The following is a 22,153-nucleotide window of genomic DNA, read 5'->3' on the forward strand; positions in this document are numbered from 1 at the left end:
CAATAGTGCGTATTAGGCCACGTCGCTCATATATGTCCGACACCACAATTTTTCTTGTATATCGTATAGCGCCGCGTTGCTCATATTTAAGTGACACTATACATATTTTAGCATTAGGCATTACATGTGTGGCCTCCTACAAAGCAACTGTGGTTGGATTTCAGCTAAAATAAATTAATAAACAGAATTTACAATAAAAACAAAAAATTTATTTTTTCATCCAAAATAAAATACAAAATAGTCAGTTGGGTTTATGATTGACTCCAAAACATTCCAAACACATAAATGGTTGAGAGGTACAATCCGGGCAGTAAGTGTATACTCTTTTTGCTTTGTTCCGGGCAACATATCGTCCTTCTTCTTCTTTCATTTTGGCGTAACAAAAGACACACATTCGTCCAACTCTTTTGTTATTTTCATCCTTTTTTGTTCGTAAGAAATGCATGTTTTTTTATGTTAAGAGTCTTTGTTGGTATCTCCGTTATATTTAAAAGATCTTGTACCAGTTGTTCCCTAAATAATCGTATTTTTGTGAGGTTTATTTGAGTTTTAGAGGCTGTAGGTGAAGAAGACACTTTAAATGGTGGAGTAAGATTCATTATACATAGAAAGCACACACAAAATATAGTTGAAATTATCAGCATAAGCCCCAGGATTGTATATTTTATCTTTAAACAAAATGCAAGATATAACCTTAAGGTAAGATGAGCTAAGATACTATTAAATGTCACATTTAAAAGAACAAAATGATTCTAAAGACAAGAAAAAAGAAATGGATTCTCCCAGAACACAACGACCTGACCTTGAGGTTGTCGAATCCTTTTATCGCGAAATGTATAAGAGCACCGACGAAAGGCAAGATCAGCCCCTGCCCAAAATCACAAACCAGGGATCAGAATTAATGCCAGAAATAATTTCATACGAAATCCAAACGGAACTTTTAGAAATAAAAAATAACAAATCCCCTGGCGATGACGAAGTAGTGATCGAAGCGATCAAACTAGGTGAAAATAAAATTATCCAGGCTTTGGTCAAGCTTTTCACCGAATGCATCTACCAAGGAAAAACTCCTTCTCAATGGACCAATGCAGTCATTATTTTATTACACAAGCAAGGAGACATAACAGATTTTAAAAAACTATCGTCCTATCAGTTTGCCTTCACACATATATAAACTTTTCACAAAAATGATCAAAAAAATACTGGACGCTAAATTAGACTTTTATCAGCCTAGCGAACAAGCTGGATTTAGATTGAGATACAGCACTAATGGCCAGTTACTACTGATAAAGTACCTGATAGAAAAGTCTGCAGAATACAAAAAACCATTGGCACTGACATTTGTCGACTACGAGAAAGCATTCGATACCATAAGCCATCAGAAAATATTAAAAACATTGACAGAATTCCGAATAGACATCGCTACACTAACATAATCAAATATATCTACCAGAATGCCACAGTTAACGTAAGACTATCTGAATACGGAACAAATAAATTCTGTATACAGCGAGGAGTACAGCAAGGAGACACCGTCTCTCCAAAGCTATTCACGACGCTTTTAGATCATACTTGTAAGAAGGCACATCTGAACGAGAATGGTGTCAACATAAATGGAGAGAAGTTCAGTCATTTGAGATTTGCAGATGACATTGTCCTTAATGCCCATCGTATGGATTATGCAATAATAATGTTGGAAAAATTATATCACGCTTCCTTGGGGGTCGGACTAAAGTTTAATATTAACAAAATGCAAATAATGACTAATCTGGTGCTAAATCGAAATATTGCTGTTGATGGAAGGGATATTGTGCAGACTACATCGTATAAGTACTTAGGACATAAGATTCGGTTGGGCAGAGATAACCAGACATGTGAGCTCCCACGTGGCATAGGATAAGACTGGGCAGCGTTTGATAAATTAAACTATGTATTTAAATCGGATCTACATATATGCCTCAAAAGAAAAATCTTTGACCGATAAAATGGATGGAATGGATAAAACGTATTGTAGAGTGGAGACCAAGGCTAGAAGCAATAAGGAGCAGAGAACGTCTATCGAAAGAGCTGAGGGAGACCTATTTCCAGCAGTGGACGCATACAGGTTAATGTTGATGATGAACAGTCACAATCAACTTTCCCAGAAGAAATCAGAATACATTCACGATGGTAGAGGCGCAGTAACTAAAGAGAAAATACGTGAAGGGTTAGACAAGTTTCATATGAATTTAAGCGAAATAAGTGGTACTGTAATTGGACCTCATCAGAAAAAGAAAATGTAACTTAACTTTCACAGTTAAGGCAAAAGGAAAATCCGCTCTTATTTCGTCCGCTGTGTGTAAAGCAGCCCCCAAAGGGTACGGGTTAGAGAAAAGTTAAAGACCGCAGAACACTTTTCTGTGAGTATTTTTGAACGTTTTTGTACCCTACCTAAAGAAATTCCAAATAGAGTTGCCCGTTCTTGTCTTTTTGGATTGGCAAAACTCCCATCTGACCCTATATTTAAGTAAATTTTGTAGAGAAAATTAAATAATTTTACTAACATTGCCCCCTAATGATCATATCGTCCAGTCTTTAGATATCTCTGTGTTCGCGCCTATAAAACAAAAGTGGAAAGATATTGTTCAAAAATATAAGACAGAGCATAAAGGTCAGGAGATTACTAAATCAATTTTTCCTACGACACTGCTGCTATCTACTGAAATTAATATGATAAATTCGAAATCTTTCAAGATATTTATACGATCAAGTTTGGACCAAATCGAATGCTAGCTATATCGCGATGGCTAGCAGTTTTTCGTCCAGATAAGGTAGAAGAAGTCAAACGTAATATGTTTTTGCACAAAAATGATTTCCTGCAACAGTATTTTACAATGTGTTCCCTCACCCTCAACAAAAGGAACCGGACTCAAAGAAAAAAAGAATACACACCAAGTGTTGTTAAATCTGATAAATGGGTGGAGTATAATGAAGAATGTGAGAACTTCAAAATGATAAAAAAACAAAAGCAAGAAACGAAGTAGGCTCGAGAGCATAACTAATAGGTGAAGGTATAAAAAACAGTTGAAAAAATGGAACACAAGATAACAAAACTTAAAACGACGAAACCTAAAAGATCTAGATTTAGGCTCTTCTTCAGAATAACAGGATGACTGGGAGAAAACTGGTAGTAGTGGAGAAGATGTTGACTTCATGGAATCAGAACAAGAAAATATTGAAATGTTCGATACCGATGATCTCAAATCGGAAGACTTTGTGCTTGCCAGATTTAAGGAACTGAGTAAAAGATTGGCGACAACATATAAATATGTTGCCAAACTTATATATATATATATATATATATATATATATATATATATATATATATATATATATATATATATATATATATATATATATATATATATATATATATATATATATCCTTTCATCAGAAGAATATGTGAGAGTCTTTTTCAAAAGTGCCAATTAAGAGAAAACTGTGTTGTGTCCTATATAAAATATCAGTTGCAGTATCGATAAAGGCTACATTTTGGGAAAAATACCCAAGATCGTTGTGTTGGAACAAGAATGAAAATTTGAAACTATTTTTCCAGCTCAACTAGACGTATATATATGAACAAATATGAAATTATAAACACTATTTACAAACTTGTTTAATGGTTTTTAATTATTTGTGTTTTCAGAAATTTCTTGAGTTTTATCTATTTTTGTAGTTCAATAAATATTTAAGCATATACATATTAATTTTTATCTCTATTTTTAACTGGTTTTTGGGTGGTTAAAAGTGGGGAAACTGTATGGACAAATGAAGAAACAGATGGCCAAAAGCAGCGATTTTTGTGATTCAAAATATAAAACGTCAATATTTTTCAAGTCTTTATGATCAGTTGATCTCCAAGTAGAGTTGTTTCGAAAGTAAAAATGGCATTGGGTGGAAAAATTTTATTCGAATCCTACATGTTTCTCAATAGATTAATAATAAAAAAATCTTAAAATGGCCATAAGTGGTAGCTCTACCCTAGCCTAAAGCTAACATTGACAATTTGTTGTACATCTCTTATAACTTTTCTGTATATTTTTGCAGATAGTATCATTTTTTGTATCCAAGGGTTAAAAAGCTAGGAACCTGGGAATGACTTTTTGACTTCAATATAATAGACCTTTAAATAAATATAGACATAACAACAACCCATTCTTAAGTACACTATGTACTTAACTTTTTGTTTTGATAAAGCGATTCAATTGTCTTGTTAAAATTGTATACTTTAATCACAAGACCGGCGCCCATAAACAAGGTATTAAAACACTATTATATTATTATACTCCTAGTTGCAGCGCTAGAAACGTTAGTCATGCGTTACTAATGTAACGTATCAGGTTATTTTATTGTAATTTTAATATATATTTAAATTATGGACGATACCTTTGGCGATAATCAATTTGTTATCTATCAGATCTGTACAAGCAAGGTGCTAACATATTGCTTTCGCCAGTGTCCTTGAAATATAATGTATGGTGATCGATGTTTGCTAGTTTGAAATATTACATATTAGCGGGTTAACTTTTGGAGCGGAGTAAGAAAGGACTGGTATAAAATACATGTTAACAAATATTTTAGTTTTACTTAAATTATAACTAAAAAACCGTCCCAATTGTATGTATGAGGATGAAAATTGGGAAAATATGTATTTATAAATATAACTTATTAGATTATATTATACCATGTGGTCCATATGTATGGAATAAATTCATTTTTGGCGTTATTATTAAAAAACCTAAAACAGGTCGATTTTTATTCTTAAATTGACAATTTACAGTATGAAAATATTATCTCCTTCCAGCACTCCCTTTGAATTGAAGACTACAGGGGAAAAACGCTGTAAGTCAATTTTTATCGATTTCTTGAGGAATACATTTTTCGATACTTGGATACACGTAGTACAATCCACAAATATCAAACAAAATAAAAGTGCAATAAGTCAAACGTTACAAACGAATAAAATAATGCTGTACAATGGAAGAGCGCTGCAAGTCAAGGTTAAACTAGGCAACAATGCTATAAGTCAGATTTAAGTGCTCAATGCGCCTGTCCGTAGGGACAATTTACAACGGAAAATCACAGTCAGTGTTCAGCATTCATACAAGTTGTTTATTTAAGTATCAATATTATCTTAATCACAGTTTGTTTTTTACCGTTTGGTAAGTTTGAACTATTGTTTATTAATATGGAAAGTGAGGACAGCGAAATTGAAGAGGCTTTACAGTCAAAAACTACAAGAAAACGCAAAAGTTTTGGGCGAATACGTGATGTAGCTAAAGCGCTAAAAGTGCAAACTCACGAAACAGGCGAGGACTGCCGTTGTAAACGTTACCAGTGTTTTGAAAATATAACGGTTGAACAAAGAAATACAATTATTCGTAATTTTAATTCTATGAATTAAAATTAGGGGAATTGGGACGAGCAAAGTATGTATTTGGGTGGTCTAATATCCATACTTCCTGTAACTCAAAGAAGGCCAAGAAAAGATGAAGAGAGTTGTAACGTAAGAGATGGCTCTTTCTATTACAGAATTCGCCTTGCGGTAACTAATGATGAGGGGCATACATCACCTGCAAAAGACGTTCAGGTTTGTCAAAAAGCTTTTGTTGATCTTCATGGCATATCCACGAGAAGATTACAAACTGTACAAAAAGCCCTAAAACATGGTACAACCGCCAAGGACAATAGAGGAAAACATGGCTCAAGACCCAATAAATTGTCTGAAGAAACTATGCAGTTAATTTTAAATCACATAAAATCATTCAAAGGACGCATGAGTCACTACAGCCTAAAAAAATCTAGCAGGAAGTACCTTCCAGAGGAACTTAACATTAAAAAGATGTACAAAATGTTCCTTGAGAAACATCCCAATAGAGCAGTGTGCTATGAAGTATATAGAAAAACATTCAACACACGCTTTAATATCGCCTTTGGGTATCCCAGAACCGACACTTGCAGCATTTGTGATGCTTCCAAAATAAAAATAAGGGAATGTAAAGATGAAAAATAATTAATAAACTTAAAACAGGGCAGAAACTTCACTTGCTGAAAGCACAGACATTTTACAAACGAAAAACAAAAGCTAAACTACGAGCAAGGACCTCAAGAGAATATGAAGTCATAGCAATGGACTATAATAAAAACCTTCCAATGCCTAATATTACGAGTAACGACGTGTATTATAAAAGGCAGTTGCCTTTCTACTCCTTTAATATCCATCGACTTAGTGATAATGATGTTGTTATGTACTCGTACCCTGAGACAGTAGCTCGAAAGGGTGCCAATGAAGTTTGCTCATTTCTGTATGACTATGTGACAATCCAGCTTCCTCCTGAAGTTCGTAACTTAGTGATTTTCTGTGATTCGTGTGAAGGCCAAAATAAAAATTGGACGGTATTCCGGTTTCTACATTATTTAGTCCATAAAATAAACAGATTTGACTCTATTTCAGTGACCTTTCCTATAAGAGGTCACTCTTACATGGAGACGGATAAAGATTTTGGTATCGTTAATCAAAAAAGTGCAGCAGAAACCCCAGAAGATTGGGAAGCAGTGTTACGATTGGCTCGTCAAAAACCTGTGCCTTATAAAGTAGAAGTGGTTGATAACTACTTGGTGCGTAGCTGGGACACTTTTCTTGCACCTATGTATGTTACAAAAGCACCTTTTAAAACTAGACCAATAAGAGAATTAAGTATTTCAAAGCAACATCCCAGACTAATTTATTTCAGATACACCTACAATGGAACAATGGTTTCGGCTGTCATTAACAAAAAAGTGACTGGTAGGGAACCACCGTATACTGGAAAAGAATTCGTTTTTCCTTCTCGATCCTATACTGAGTCACTGCCCATTCCAATGGCAAAATACAAAGATCTCCAAGTTTTAAAAAAATTTTGTTCAGAAAAAGGAAGAATGTATTTTGATCAGCTAACAAAAATTTGACTTATTTTTTATCTTAAGAATTTTACAATGTTATCGATTCATTTAACAGATAATATTAATGTTTTTAGCTTTAGTTAAGTTAAACAAGTCTAGTTCTGTTTATTTTTTTCTTTCGTTGTATTCATATTATATTATTTTGTCAATTACAGCGTTTTTGCCTTTTTCCTCCAGACCTTTGGTTGTTTTTTTTTTAATTTCTCTTGTTACCTACTGTACATGACAATTTCAATTTTATAATATCATACTCTGTATATATGAGTTGTCAAATACTCAATACAATAGTGTTTTAGCATGTTTATTTATGAATTATGAAGTTTTGAATCTAAAAATCGCGTTTTCCAAAAATTTTAAAAATTGACTTACAGCGTTTTTCTCCTGTAGTCTTCAATAAGCACCCCCTCGAAAATTTTAAATAACAAAGGAGGTCGTGTGGCACCTTGTTAGAAAGCAACTTTAGTCCTCTGTTCAGAAATATAATTTTTTTAAGTTTGGTGCAATCATAACTGAAAAAATTGATTTTGAAGATGTATAATTGTGATAATGTCGCCTTCACAAAACTTTAGGTTGAATAAAGTTAATAATGTCACATAATATTTAGAATGTATTTTTCAATGTAATTTTCAATTAAATTAAATGTTCAAAATGACCACCATTCACTTCTTGACAATAACCGAGGCGATTTTGGAATTCTCGCACAACATTTTGTACGACCTCGGGGTTATTTTGTTAATTTCTTCCGTTATCCTAACTTTTAAGTCAGCAATACTGTTTGGTCTATTAAAATATACTTTAGATTTTAAATAACCCCATAAGAAGTGATCGAGAGGAGTCAAATCGGGGATCTAGCCGGCCATTCGATCGTTCCACGTCTTCCAATCCACCTATTGGGAAAAACCTCGTTTAAATAATTTCTAACTATACGTGCAAAATGCGGAAGAGCTCTGTCTTGTTGGTAGTAAATAGATTGATCTATCTTATTTGGATGATTGACATCAAGGAAAAGAATCTTCGTAATGTAGGCACTAAAAAGTTAATCAAAAAATCTAGATAAACCTCACCATCAACTGTGCCCTCAAAAAAATAAGGATCAATAATTTTATTGTTCAGCCCGAATGTTAATTTTCGTAGGATATTGCGTAAGTCTCACACACTAAGTGAGGATTTTCTCTGAGTTTGTTAACCGTTCCGTTTAAATGAAACGTCGCTTCATTAGAAAAACCTATTTTGTTTATAAACTGCAAATCTGCGTTCATTCTGTCCATCAATATTTTACAGAACTCTTGTCTTTTATCGGGATAATCTTCGTTTAACTCCAGAACCAACTGAACTTTGTACGGGTTATTATACGGGCAAAACTCTCAAAATAGATGATTTACTTACATCATTGACAGCGGCCAGTTTTCGAGTTTTCTTATGTGGATTTTCCTCAATCTCTAGAAGTATACATCTAACTCTTTTTCATCAGTAAATTTAACATTTCTACCTGGTTTTTCAGTATTTTTTACATGTCCAGTATAACGAAACTTCTTTTCAATTTTTCTTACTGTAGACTGCGAAACTTGTTGACCAGGATATTTATTATTAAACATTTTACAAACCTTCTTTTGAGTTCTTGTTTTATTACCAAAACCAATCAAAATTAAAATGTCTATTCTTTGAGTCTCGGACAAATGAGCCATAATTAAATTTAATACGCGCACAAATATTATACTGACGTCTTTTAGTAACTTTAAATACCTAAATGACAGCAGCCTACTAGATTCATATCAATTGTTTGTTTGGCTTTTTGACTAATATTATTATCTTCAAAGTTTTTTCCCTAATGTTTAGCAGAACAGATACGAAAATACCTGATTATTTCTAAGGTATATTTTAATAGACCACGCAATATGGCTGATTTAAAAGTTAGGATAACGGAAGAAACTAACAAAATAACCCCCGAGGTCATACAAAATGCTGTACGAGAATTCCAAAATGGCCTCGGTTATTGCCAAGAAGTGAATAATGGTGCTCAAGTTGAACATTTAATTTAATTATAAAAATAAATTTTCCCCGTTATGATTGCACTCAACTCAAAAAACTTTATATTGCTGAACAGAGGACTAAAATCCATTTCTAACAAGGTGCCACACGATTCCCTTTGTCATTTAAAATTTTCGAGGGGTACGTATAATTCAAAGGGGGTGTTGAAAGTGGATAATATTTTCATACTGTAAATTCTCAATTTAAGAATAAAAATTGACCTGTTTCAGGTTTTTTTCAGATAGTACATAATAACGCCAAAAATGAATTTATTTCATACATATGGACCGCATGGTATAACTACTTTATGCCGAAATCTATATTACCTAAATAAAACACTTTTATCACTAAAGTCACTACGCACAAGTTTGCCAGAATATCGTTATTTTCTATATTCTGCGCTACTTGTAATCATTTTTCGGTACTTCTTATGTCATCGATACATCTGACCAATACTCGTCCCCGGATACTTTTGTAGTGTTTGGGTATCCATTTTATAATTGTTTTTTCCATTGTCCATCTTGCACCCTCACCAAATTCTCTGCCATGTTTCACTTCAGCATCGGTGTTGTTTCGACGACATTTCCCGACTATTAAACATGTCCATGGATATTAATTTGTGTCATCGTAAAAGTTTGTGTTCGATAATGATATCCAACAAAACCGAAGGCAACCAAAGGCAACCATACGTTATTTTAGATTATGGTAGCTCTGTACTCATGTATCATGTACTCTGTAGCTCATAACGTATGATTGCCTACCCTATATTCCAGTTCTCACACCTAAGCTAATGAACATTTTCAAAAATGTTAGTGGCTTAAAAATTACAACTAAGAATAAGAAATCGCTATCGAAGTTGTACACAAAGACAAAGGATCCTTTCACAATACAGGAGTCATCGAATATTGTTTATTCTATACCGTGTGCCAATTGTAAAAACGTGTATATTGGAGAATCATTTTGGAGAATTTTTCTAAAAAAACCTGACCTACCCATCTAAAGAATACTTACTCAGCATGTACAACCTAATTTTCTTAAAAACTGTATTTCCAGAATCCTGGAGAAATTCAATAATAATTCCTATTCCTAAACAAAGTAAATTAAAATCAGATCCCGAAACATATCATAACAATATCTCTTACCTGTAGTATGGGCAAAATGTTAGAGTAAATAATAAATAACAAACTCATGTGGTATCTGGAATTATATCAGAACAAAGCGGCTTCCGAAAGCGTCGTTTTACTGTAGACAACATTATTAATGTAGAATCGGAAATACATGAGGCTTTCGCAATTAAACAACACTGTATTGGAATATTTTTCGACATTAGTAAAGCCTACGATTCGGTATGGAAATATTCATTTTTAACGCTCAGAGAATGGAAAATAAGAGGTAATATACTCAAATATATATCAAACTTATTAAAAAATATTCCATAACAAAAAATCAAGGGCTCGAACCTTAGCACTGCTCTGTTTTTTGTAGCTATGAATTTTATTACCGTAAAATTAAACATCCTGTAAAAGCTACGCTATATGCAGATGATTAAGTTATACTTTGTAGGGGAAAGAATCTAACAACCATCCATAACCATGTCCAAAAGGCCATAAATCATATTGAATAATGGTCATTCACAAGTGGTCTTCAGTTCAATACCCTCAAAATCAAAGCAGTATGTTTTATGAAAAGTCACCAAATACAACCGAAGAACTTATATTTAAATGGAGGGCAGCTTAAATATGTAGACGAAGTTAGATTCCTTGGTATGATCTTTGACCAAAAACTAACTTGGAAGATACATTTAGAATATTTAAAAAAAGACATGTCAGCCTGGAATAAATGTGTTACGATCACTCGCAAACAAAAAATGGGGCGCCGACTGTTTTACATGATTACATATCTTCAAGGCCCTAGTACGTTCCAAACTGGACTACTCATTGTTTACAACTCCTAAAAAAACATATTTAAAAACAATAGATGTTATTCAAAATACAGGTCTTTGAATTTTCTTAGGAGCAAACCACACAAGGAGTACAAGTCCAATACAAACCCTATACTGAAAAACTGGAGAGATTCCACTCGCGTTTAGAAGACAATATCTCAGTCTTTCTTATGCCACGGGAGTATCGTTTAATCCAGATATTCTAGTTATACACAACGTATTTGCTGCAAAAGTTGTTTCCAAACTTCAAATCGAACTGATCACCCTTTCTACTACCGCCTACATACCTACTTTTTCACTGTTTCAAACTTTACACCGATGCCTCCAAAAACGAAGACGAAGCTGGGGCAGGAATCTACTCATCAGATTATACAGAAGCTTACAAATTACCTTCATATACAACAACGTTCTTTGCTGAACTGTATGCGATACTAAAAGCACTAGTTCTATAGTTAACAAAAATAAAAAGAGAAATATCAATATTGCAGATTCTCTACTGTACAAACTCTACTGTAATCATCCACTACGTCTTCTCATTAAAAAGGAACTAAAACATGCAGAAAATATGAACATTTTAAAGTTAATTTTATATGGGTACCATCACATACTTTCATCGAAGGAAACGAGGTTGTAGACAAAAGAGCAAAAAATGCATCTACTAACCTCAACGCAGAAGTGAATACGAAATATCTTCACACCGACCTGAAAGCATTCTTTAAAGAAAAGATTAATTCAATATGGCAGGCAGGATACATGGAAGAACTCCCCAACCAAGCTGTACGAAATTGATATTAATCATCAAAAATTCCCAAAATTTAACAATAGAAGAGAACAAGTAACCTTCACTCGCCTCCGGATTGGTCATACTCGGTTAACACACGATTACCTACTAAAACGTGCTAATAAACCTGTGTGTGACATGTGTAAAAGTGTCTTAATGGTAAAACATTGTTTATTACAGTGCCCCGAGTATGATGTGCAACGCAAAATGTGTAACATACCATCAACATTAAATAATGCTCTTGGAAAAGTAGGGATGGGAAAAACCTACCGGTTTTAACCGAAAACCGGTTTTTTTACTTCGCAATAACCGGTTTTATCGGTTGTTTTTTTGTCCCGGTTATAACCGGTTTTTTATTTTTACAGTAAAAACCGGTTATTAGGTTTTTACGGTGATTAGGATTAGGTTAATTATTATTTTGGATCCCAATCATAATTATTATTTTCAAGTAATTATTCCAAACAAAACCATAATTCAAATTTTATTTTATTTTATAAATACAGAGGCAAACTGAAAGTGCAAACTCTCATCAGCCAGAAACAATTAAGTTTTATTATAATATTTCGTTGTAAAGGTATTTGTAATTATAATATTTACATAAGAAGTGATCTGGTGCATACATCATCTATTGTTCACACTTGACTCTTGACATTGAAAGTGGGTGAATGGCTGTTTTTGATTACCAAAAATAATGTTCTGACTATAATTATCGAATTACCTATTACGAATACGAATCTCCAAGGATTTCCCTACGTTTTCAAAACGATACACCCATACAGGAAGTATTAAAATGTACCTATTATACAAATATACAAACGTGTTAAAAGTAATACATGATAATTTTTTTTTTGATGGTAGTAAAAATAAAAGATTAATTGCAAAATTCAATTTATTTTTAAGTAAAATATTTATGTTGATATTATTTTTTTTGAATCCCATTTGAAAGAGTCTGGGAAATTTTTTATAAGTTGAAATGGTTGGGGTGGGGAATTTTTTGGGTTTGGGAGGAGAGGAAAATTGGTGGGTATTTTAGAGGATTATATTTTTAAATAGTAAATTAAATTTGCATCATTAATTAAATACAATAATTGCATATTATATTCTACTCTCATTATATTCATTGACAATAGAACCTGAATTATTTTAACGCTCTCTGTTGAGCAGTAGTATAATAATTTTGGTTTACTACTCTCTGCATCTGACTACAACCAGATTCACACTAATGTCCCCATATATAGCTGCAATATTGGCAGATCCCTCGATTTAAAAAGCACCAAGGATGATTTCTGGTTCAGATATAAAACTAATAATTGAAATTGTAAGCATTTTATCGCCTTTCGATGAGGCCACAAAGGAGATCTCGGGTTCCCAGTACATTACTGCTAGCCTTGTTATTCTCCTTGTGTCTATTATCGAAAGATTTTTAAAAAACCTCAAGCCAAACCTTAGTACAGCTCAAAAGTTATGCCAAAAGCTTATAACTAGCCTTCAAGAGAGTGGCACTAAGCTTTTACGAAATCATCTGCTTTGCTATGCAACAATCACGGACCCGAGGTTCAAAAAACTATATCTAAATCCGTATATAGCGGAGACAGTCACATCCAATTTAGGCTCGGAAGTTAGGACGTACCTTACCGAAATCGGAAAACTTTCTCCGTCCTGCTCCTTCCAGAATGAAGAAGCCAAAGTGAGTTTAAAATCAAACCCTCTTTTGTCTTCACACGATCTGGAGTTGGTGAACAGTAGTTTCAGTTCAAGTTCTCAGGACACACAGATTCAAAGTTCTGTTTCAAATGAACTGACTCTATATCTGCAGCGGCCTTTGCCAAGTGATCCGTTTTCATTCTGGGATCAGAACAGAACCTGTATGCTAGGCTTGGCTTTTATAGCTAAAAAAATACATGTCGTTGGTCGGAAGTTCGGTGGCATCAGAGAGACTGGTGTCATCGTTGAATGATATTGTGTCAGATGAGAGAAGCCGCTTAACCGACCAACATATATATGAACGAGTTTTTCTCAATAGGCTTCATGAAAAATACTGGCCAACACAATGCGAAATCCATTTCATAGGTATAATATAACCTATTTGTAACCTTCTAACCTATACTTTTTCACTTAAAATAGTACTTCATATTCTTTTATTGTGTATTATTGCAATATGTATATATTAATCTTACGCTATATTATATTTAATAATAATCACTAAATATATATTAATAATAAAATAATAAGTAAATATAATAATTAATAGAATAAAATGGTTTTATTAAAAATTGTGTTTTATTTATATTGATATTGATGTTCTTTCGATAGTACTAATTTTGATCATATTGATATCGAGTCGAATGAAGTATCCCAAACTAAAGTGCATTGTAAATGTAACTTTGTAACTATTGGATTAAAAAAACCAAAAACCGGTTTTTGGATAAACCGGTTATTTTGGCCGGTTATAACCGCCAGGTTAAACCGTAAGCAAAAAAAACCGGTATAACCGAAAACCGGTGTTTTGTCAAAAACAGCCATCCCTATGGAAAAGACAGTGATACCAAAAATATTTTCGCCTTTCTCAAAGACTGCATGCTGTTATCAAAAATCTAATATTTTACTTTGTATAGATTTAGGTTTTAGGTTATTTATGTATTGCTATGGTTAATATTTTATTGTTAAGTTCTAACTCTGTATCACAATCCATACACGCTAATAACCCTGCGTGGTTGATTGAATTTTCATTGTTGGATGACCATTTTAAAATGTTTATTCTAATTTTATAAGTAATAAAATAATTCATTACTTACATAAAGTAGATTTAGAATATCTTGTTTTTTGATTTTATGGTAATTGTTGCAATAAAAACTTATATGATCGTTATATCTCTTACACTATGGAGATTAAGTAACATCAACAAACAGTTCTTTGGAACTAGTCGAATTAAATAACATCTAAACAGAAGAGCGGTTTAACGGCTATCAACCATTCTTGAATTTATGGGTTATTTGGTTTTAGCATGCGAATGATATGAGACAACGTGTAGTTTATGTGTACGACACGAACCAATAATATTTATCCAACGCTGTAAAATTTTTCTATTTTCGTATCGATCTGTTTGTAATTACTTGCACATTTTAACACACTGAGCTTCACTTTAATGAGTGTGAAACTTAAAAATATATGACTCAATGTGATACACATTTTTTCATTAAATTCTGAAAAATATTTATGGAAAACTGACGCAACAGGTAACAGCAGTTCGGTTAGTGAAGGTGAACAATTTTCACGCACAGTTACAAAATTAAATTAAGTTAGTCTGACTTTGTTTGTCCTGATTTGTAATAGGTATCTACTGAAATATCAGTGAAATAACAAGCAATTACAGAAAAATTTTAGGACAAAATTGTTCGTTTAAAATTGGGTATAATGTGGAACTGAAACAGCATCATTACTATAATGATATAATGATATTTCTGCTGAACATCACATTATTATTTTTCTGTTACAATTTTAGTACTTTTCATCAGTTCCTTTAGAATAGAAATTTAGTTGTACAAAGTGGTGATATAGACAAAGTGTCCAAGAACGATATTATCGTTCCATCACCATTATTACGAAAGATATCAAAAAATTATTTACAAAAGTTATAGGCGAATTTTTACTTCACTTTTACTTTTTACAGGGCAAAATGTAACAATAGATTCATACAACTTGAAAGAAGTGTAGAGTTTTAAATATCTCGGAGCGACAATGACTACAGATCGTGAAGATTTTATTGTAATTAGGGTTATAGACCGTTCCATTCTTTCTTTCTATTTCCTACCCAGTCCTTAAAGTTCTCCACCTTGCATCTCCTTCGTATATCTGTACTTCTAGCTCTGTCTCATAGTGTCTTACCATCGATTTTTCCAAGTGTTTTCATCTCTGCTGTTTCTAACATCCTTTTTGTCCTCTCTGTGTCAGGTCTTGTTTCTGCCACGTATATCAATATTGGTCTGATCAATGTTTTGCAAATTCTGCCTTTTATTTCTTTTCCGATATTTTTATTTCTCCATATTGTTTCATTCAGGCAACCTGCGGCTCTTTGTGCTCTATTCACTTTATCTTCTCCTTCTGTTCCGGACACTCTTTAGTACCCGCAGATAGTGTCATTATCGTCATCCAGCCTCAAAAGTCCACTGCTGAACATAGGCCTCTTCCTCGTGTTTCCAATCCTGACTATCTTGTGCTACTCTTATTCAGTTTCTAGCTATATGTCCTGCTTATCTCTATTTTATTCTGGCTACCTCTTCGATGACATCAGTCACCTTGGTTCTTCTCCTGACTTCTTCGTTTTTAATTTTGTCTCGCAGAGTTACTCCCATACCATACAGATAATTACATCAAAAAAAAGGACAAAGCATTACACAAAATTATTGCAGGAGAATAGGCCGAAGTATATCTCATACGACCCTGTGACAGTAATAACTGAGTAAGCAAAAATCACAGAGGAAGATATAAATAAAGCACTAAAGAAATCCAAAAACAATAAAGCACCAGGACCAGGGAACATAAAAATGGAACTGCTGAAATATGGAGGCGCAAAGATAGTATCCTTTATATGAATGTTGTTCAATAAAATCGAAGCAGGAGAGAAGATTCCCGATGAGTGGAATTTATCATACAGGTCCCCCATTTTCAAAAAAAGTGACAAAAGGTCACCAAATAACTACAGAGGGATCAGTGTAATGCCATCAATAGCAAGAATCTTTTCATCAGTTATAAAAGAAAAACTAGAACAACACATGGACCATTATAGCGAAGAACAAGCCGGATTCCGAAAAGCCAGATCATGTTTAGATAATATATTCATTATGAGACAGGTGATTGAAAAGAACAAAGAAAAAAACATTGAAACACATATGACCTTTATCGACTTAGAGAAAGCATATGATAGCGTGCCCAGGAAACAACTATGGGAAGCAATGAGAAGAATGCGCGTTAGAGAGAAATGGGTGAATATAACACAAAGACTGTATAAAGAAACACAAGTGCAAATAAAGTTAGGTAATGAAATAACAAAAACAATCACCGCAACAAAAGGCCTCAAACAGGGATGTGGTCTGTCACCTACACTTTTTAACATATATATATATATATATATATATATATATATATATATATATATATATATATAGATCAGGCTTTAAAAAGATGGTATAGAAAATGCGGAACAAGGGGCATACCAGTACAAGAGAATATATTACATTCACTACTTTTCGCAGATGATCAAGTCATTTTTGCACAAGACAGGGAGGATATGGAATATATGATAATGCAATTAAAGGAAGAATATGAACTTTGGGGACTCAAGATAAATATGTGCAAGACCGAATACTTATGTATTGGACCCGAGGTTGCAGATTTGAACTTAAGTTTAGAAGAAGAGACTATTAAGAGTTGTAAGGCTTTTAAGTATTTAGGGTCAATGATTAGCCGAGATGGTACTTGTATGAAAGATATAGAAACGAAAATAGCACGGGGAAAACAAGCCACAAGAGCACTTCATGGAGTGATATGGAACAACACTCTAACCAAAGAAGAAAACAAAAAGAGGATCTTTCAAAGCATAGTGATGAATATTACCCTATATGGAGCGGAAGTATGGTTAATGACAACAACAATAAGAAATAAAATAAGAACAGTTGAACATGCAACAACACTCTAACCAAAGAAGAAAACAAAAAGAGAATCTTTCAAAGCATAGTGATGAATATTACCCTATATGGAGCGGAAGTATGGCCAATGACAACAACAATAAGAAATAAAATAAGAACAGTTGAACTGGACTTTATGAAAATATGTCTACAAATCACAAGAGCGGATAGAATAAGAACGGAGGAAATATGGAATAGAATGGAAGTAAAATGCTCAATTACAAAAAAGTTGGAAAACAGAGCCCTGCAGTGGTACGGGCATGTACAAAGAATGCCAGAGCATAGGTGGCCGAAAAGAATATTAAACTGGGACCCGCCGGGAAGAACACGAAGAGGAAGACCTGCTACAAGATGGAAAACATACGTCGGAAATGCTATGATAGATAGAGACCTCAGAGAAGGTGACTGGGAGAATAGAGTGCTGTGTAGGACGAAAACGGCGAACTCATAATTGGAAAAGCCGAAGAAGAGTTACTCCCAACATGGATCGCTCCATTCTTCTTTGTGTGACTCTTAGTTTGGTAGCCGTGGCTTTTGTTAGAATAAGTGTTTCTGCTCCGTATGTCAACACCGGGAGAACGCATTGATCAAATACTTTTCTCTTCAGGCATGTGGGCAGCTCACTCTCGCAGTTTTTCATATGCTGCCGACCTAAGACCGATTCTTCTCTTCAGTTCATGGGCCTGATTATCCCTGCCAATTGTAATTTCATGTCTTAGGTATTTATATTTATCTACTAGTTCTACTTCTTGCCCACCAATAATAATGTTCTGGTTGGGTAACAAATTTGTCATTATTTTTGTTTTCGAATGTTTATATTTAAACCTACATTTTCTGTAGCCACAACAAGTTTCTGTACCATCTCTCTGGCCAATCATAACTCTTCAGCTATTATGAAAATATTATCGGCGAAACGTAACTTGTTTACCAGATAGTGTGTTACATAGATATTTAAACTAAATTACTTGTTCTATTATCTGAGCCTCCAGCTCTAATTGACAGTAGATTTGCTGTTATAACCATGCATTTTGTCTTTTTGGGGAAATTAACATATTAAATTTTCTGGCGGTTATACGCGTATTAAACTGGCACATAACAATAAAATATAAAAAATATTAAATATAAATGAAATAAAATATTAAAAATAAAACCAAATATTATTTTGTGTTTACTTGGAGATCTGCGTCAGTCATAATAAATTCAGACAAATATGATACATTTTATAGTAGAGTTCTTGTCTTGTAATGACCTTTTCAATACTTTTGTGATGCGTTCCTGGGACGGCTTAGGCTTCGAGGTGACGAGAATACTTAATTTGACTACTTGAAATCAACTTTACCCCAAGAACTTCTGTCAGAAAAATAATGATAGCGGGGGCTTTGTCTTTAAAAAGACCACTACACCCACTGATGACAGTAAGACATTTTATATTTTATATCTATTGCCGTTAACACAAATAACGTATCCTCGATATGTTGTTGACGTACTAATTTTAATATGTTTTTGTAGTGAATATCTTTTAATATTGGTAACCACATACTACATTGGTATAATACATCTTTCCGACTAATTTGCGACGCAATTAGTTTCAATTAGCAAAATAGAAGGTTCTATGATTTTTCTCTTTTTTTGCAAGATGAAGGAAATATGTTATAAATGAAGCAGATGGGTATGAATAGCTATTCTAACATTGTAAAAATCATTGTACGTAAACACTAACTACGGATGTTGTTGACGAAAATCAGTACTGTATTCTGGCATTGAAAGTTGTTAATAATCATTTGTTTTAATACAGAATTATTGTTAAATAAATATTGCATTTTTTTGTATTGTATGTTGTCATTTTTTAAACTTACTTTTTTTATTAAAAGCTTTAACCAATTTACAGATTTTCAGTATTAATTTCAAGATTAAAATATTATTCTTGTGTGTTTAATTTCTGAGACACACTTCACCCATCAATCATACATTAGAATTCATGGATATAAGGTATATCACACAGTACATCCGGACAATGTAGCGAAAGGAGGTAGTGCAGTGATAGTCAAAGACAACATCAAACACCATGAAGAGATGAAGTATGTCACCGAACACATACAAGCTACCACAGTATGTATTAGGATTAAAGACGCAGAAATAAACATAAGTGCAATTTATAGTCCTCCTAGACATAATATTAAAAAAGATCAATATATTAATTTTATGAAAAGTTTAGGCAATAGATATATCATTGGGGGTGATTTCAATGCGAAACACATTCAATGGGGGTCTAGGCTTACAACTACTAAAGAAAAAGAACTATTAGCAGCTATCAAAGATCAGAAAGGAGATGTAATATCTACAGGGAAGCCAACTTATTGGCCAACTGATAGGAATAAAATACCAGATTTAATAGATTTCTTCATAATTAAAAATATCTCATCCAATTACTTGGACATTTGTGAAGGATGGGATATGAACTCCGATCATTCACCCATAATTCTAAGCATGAGTGATATGATTATTAGAAAAGAGAACAACCCAACCTTAACTAATAAGCTCACAGACTGGGAAAGTTTTAAAGTAATTCTTGAAGAAAAGATCATTTTAGCCGTGCCACTAAAGACAATTGAACAGATAGATCAAGAATTAGATTTATTTGTCAAAGATATTCAAGATTCAGAATGGGATTGCACTCCCATACTGAAAACAAAAGTTAAAGGGAATAACTACCCTAAAGAAATTCGTGAATTAATAAAAGAAAAAAGAAAACTAAGAAGAAAATGGCAGCAAACGAGAGCCCCTCGAGACAAAACTAACCTAAACAATGCCAGCCAGCAACTTAAAAGAGAAATCCAGAAAATTAAGAATGAATCTATTAAATCTTATCTGGAAGAGTTAACAAACGACAGCAGCACAGAGTATTCCCTTTGGAAAGCTACAAAAAGAATTAAAAGGCCAATATTACATTCTCCTCCAATAAAACTGGAAGACGGTAGTTGGGCCAGAAATAATCAGCAGAAGGCAGAGAGATTTGCCACTCATCTAGAGAACACATTTAAGTTGCAAGATGACCAAGACGATGACCAGGATTGGCCTGAACCAAAGCAAATAGATGAGAATATCAAGCCAACTTCCCCAAAAGAAGTAGCTGCAAGAAAGCAAGAAAGGCTATCGTAAAATTAACAAATTTAATAAATGCTGCCTTTAGACTACAATATGTTCCAGATTTATGGAAGATAGCTGAGGTGATCATGATACCAAAGCCTGGGATACCCCCCAATGAGGTGACATCATATAGACCAATATCACTCCTACCTGTGATGTCCAAGGTGTTTGAAAAACTCTTCCTGCGAAGAATCCTACCAATAATTGAAGAAAAGAAAATAATTCCAGATCATCAATTTGGATTTAGAAATAAGCATTCGACAATTGACCAGGTGCATAGAATAACTGCTATAATTGAAAGATCATTAGAGAAAAGAAAAGTCTGTTCTGCAACCTTCCTAGATGTGGCACAGGCGTTTGATAAAGTCTGGCATAAGGGTTTGATACATAAACTTAAATCATTCATGCCTAAACAATATTCAAATATATTACAATCATATCTAGCGAACAGACATTTTAGAGTTAAACAAGAAGATGCATACACTGATCTCAAGGATATTGAAGCAGGTGTTCCACAAGGGAGTGTATTGGGTCCAGTCCTATATCTAATATACACGTGTGATATACCTGAACTAGAAGACGACACCATAGCTACCTTCGCAGATGACACTGCTGTCTTAGCGGTAAGTGACACCGTCGAAGAAGCTACAGAAAAACTACAAAATTCAATAAATAAAATCCATGAATGGACCAAAAAATGGAAAATTAAACTGAATGAGAATAAATCAGTCCATATAAATTTTACCAATAAGAGAATTAATAATATTCCTATTAGAATAAATGATGTCCAAGTGCCTATTGCAACATCAGCAAAGTACTTGGGGATCACTCTTGATGCGAAACTACGCTGGAAAGCTCACGTGAAGAAGAAAAGAGAAGAACTTGGCATCCGCTACAAGAAAATGTATTGGTTAATGGGAAGACATTCCTCTCTATCCATAAATAATAAACTCCTAATCTATAAACAAATACTGAGACCAGTATGGACCTATGGCTGCCAACTCTGGGGCTGTGCCAAGCCTAGTAACATCAAAGTAATCCAGACATTCCAGAATAAAGTACTGAGGAACATCGTAGATGCGCCTTGGTACGTTAGGAACAACAACCTTCACCGGGACCTCAAGATGGAAGACGTCAATCAGATAATCAAGAAATTTGCAGGGAGCCATGAACAACGACTCCATCATCATGTAAACGTCGAGGCTATCCAGCTCCTCGACAATACGAACCTAGAAAGAAGGCTCAAATGAACAAAGCCTTTTGAACTGGTATAATGAGTGAGTGAAAAGCAGAGTAAAGTGTTGTGCGAGTATGCATGCTAAATTTAATGCTAGTTATTAGAAATAATAGGAAAGATACTAGTGAGTAGACACCTAATTTTAAGATTTCATTAGTAATTTAAGTTAGAAACAAATTGATAATTGGTCTTACTGACCAGATTTTAATGTAAGTACACTTCTGTGTCTTTAGTAAAAAAAAAAATATTATTCTTAAACTGCTTCAAAACTTTTTTTACAAATAAACTATGTTTTTGTTTAATTTTCCTCAAATTTTATTAATCTGGTTATTAAGTAAAGTATGTTGCGGTT

The sequence above is a fragment of the Diabrotica undecimpunctata genome, chromosome 10 (genome assembly GCF_040954645.1).
Source record: "Diabrotica undecimpunctata isolate CICGRU chromosome 10, icDiaUnde3, whole genome shotgun sequence".
Classification (NCBI taxonomy): domain Eukaryota; kingdom Metazoa; phylum Arthropoda; class Insecta; order Coleoptera; family Chrysomelidae; genus Diabrotica; species Diabrotica undecimpunctata.